Consider the following 1413-nt stretch of genomic DNA (forward strand, 5'->3'; position numbering starts at 1 on the left):
AACCGTGCCACCAAAATCCTATTACTCTCTGAAGAAACAAGTTTTTAAGTCGGCTTTTTCTAAAGATTCTAAAGAACTCTAAAGATTGTGTAGATTCCAAACTGTGGAGCGGGAATCATTTTCTAAAATACTCTTCATGGTTCACCTTGCAGTCTAAGTGTACTTTCAAAGACAAGTAGTGGAGTACTAGAGTAGTAAAAAAAAAAACTGAGGTGAGTGACTTCAAATCAAATCAAATTTATTTGTATAGCCCTTTTTACACGCAAGCATGTCACAGAGGGCTTCACATACGCCCATAGAACTGCCCCTCAACCAACCTAAACCCTCAAGGAAGACAAGGAAAAACTCCCAGAAAAACTCCCAACGGGAGAAAAAATGGAAGAAACCTTGGGAGGAGCAATTCAGAGAGGGATCCCCTCCTCCAGAGACGGTTGGCAAGAGAGAGGAGCAGAACACAAGCTAAACATAGTCATACAGTGTCAATGGGTTTTGAAACACCAAAAATCCATTGTTCGGCTTTATAGACGTTGGATGGGACCTGGAAACTCGCTGTTGGCCGTCATGGAGGCTGGTTTCCGGTTGACGACCTGGTCCAGCGTTGGTAGACCGACGACCAGGCAGGTCCTGACAGCTCAGACCCCCCACACCACAAGGGATGTGTGGGGGGGACAGAGAGGAGAACAGGGATTAGAGAATGCCAGGAGCAGCTAACAGTTTCAGTCGTAATAGAATGAGATCCCCACCGGTCAAGTGTGGACTAGTGCAGCAATTTAACAAAGCTAAGAGGGTATGTGATGCAGCCCCACACACCAAGACAGCGACAGCCCCCCTTGGTTGGAACATGAAATCTGTTCCAGGGGAAACAACTCTAAAATAGGTTGTATTTATACGAATAAGGATGAAAACAACCAGCCCCCCGTTGTCTCCAACTAGTAAACTATAACAATTAAAATATACAGCAACGGAACTATTACAGTAACAATATACAATAACAGGTTTACTTTATTTGTAACATTTAAATGGGCAGTGTGAACATAAGCTAAAATTACAATTTAAAAGTTACATGTGATACACACATAGGCAAACGCACACCCCAGGTTTACATAGAAAGTACACACATTTAACAATCATAGGATTGACTAAACAGGAACGTTTTTAATCTAGTTTTAAATGTCGAAACAGTATCAGCCTCCCTAATTGAGACAGGTAATTTGTTCCAGAGAAGAGGTGCTCTATATGAGAACGCCCTACCTCCAGCAGTTTTTTTCTCAATTTTGGGTATTTGGGACTTGAAATGGGGGAGACAGTGAGTGAGTGAGTGAGTGAGTGAGTGTGAAAGAGAGAGAGTGAAAGAGAGAGAGAGAGTGAAAGAGAGAGAGAGAGAGTGAAAGAGAGAGAGTGAGTGAGTGAAAG

This window comes from Hypomesus nipponensis, chromosome 12 (assembly GCF_054491055.1).
Source record: "Hypomesus nipponensis isolate SF chromosome 12, ASM5449105v1, whole genome shotgun sequence".
Classification (NCBI taxonomy): Eukaryota; Metazoa; Chordata; class Actinopteri; order Osmeriformes; family Osmeridae; genus Hypomesus; species Hypomesus nipponensis.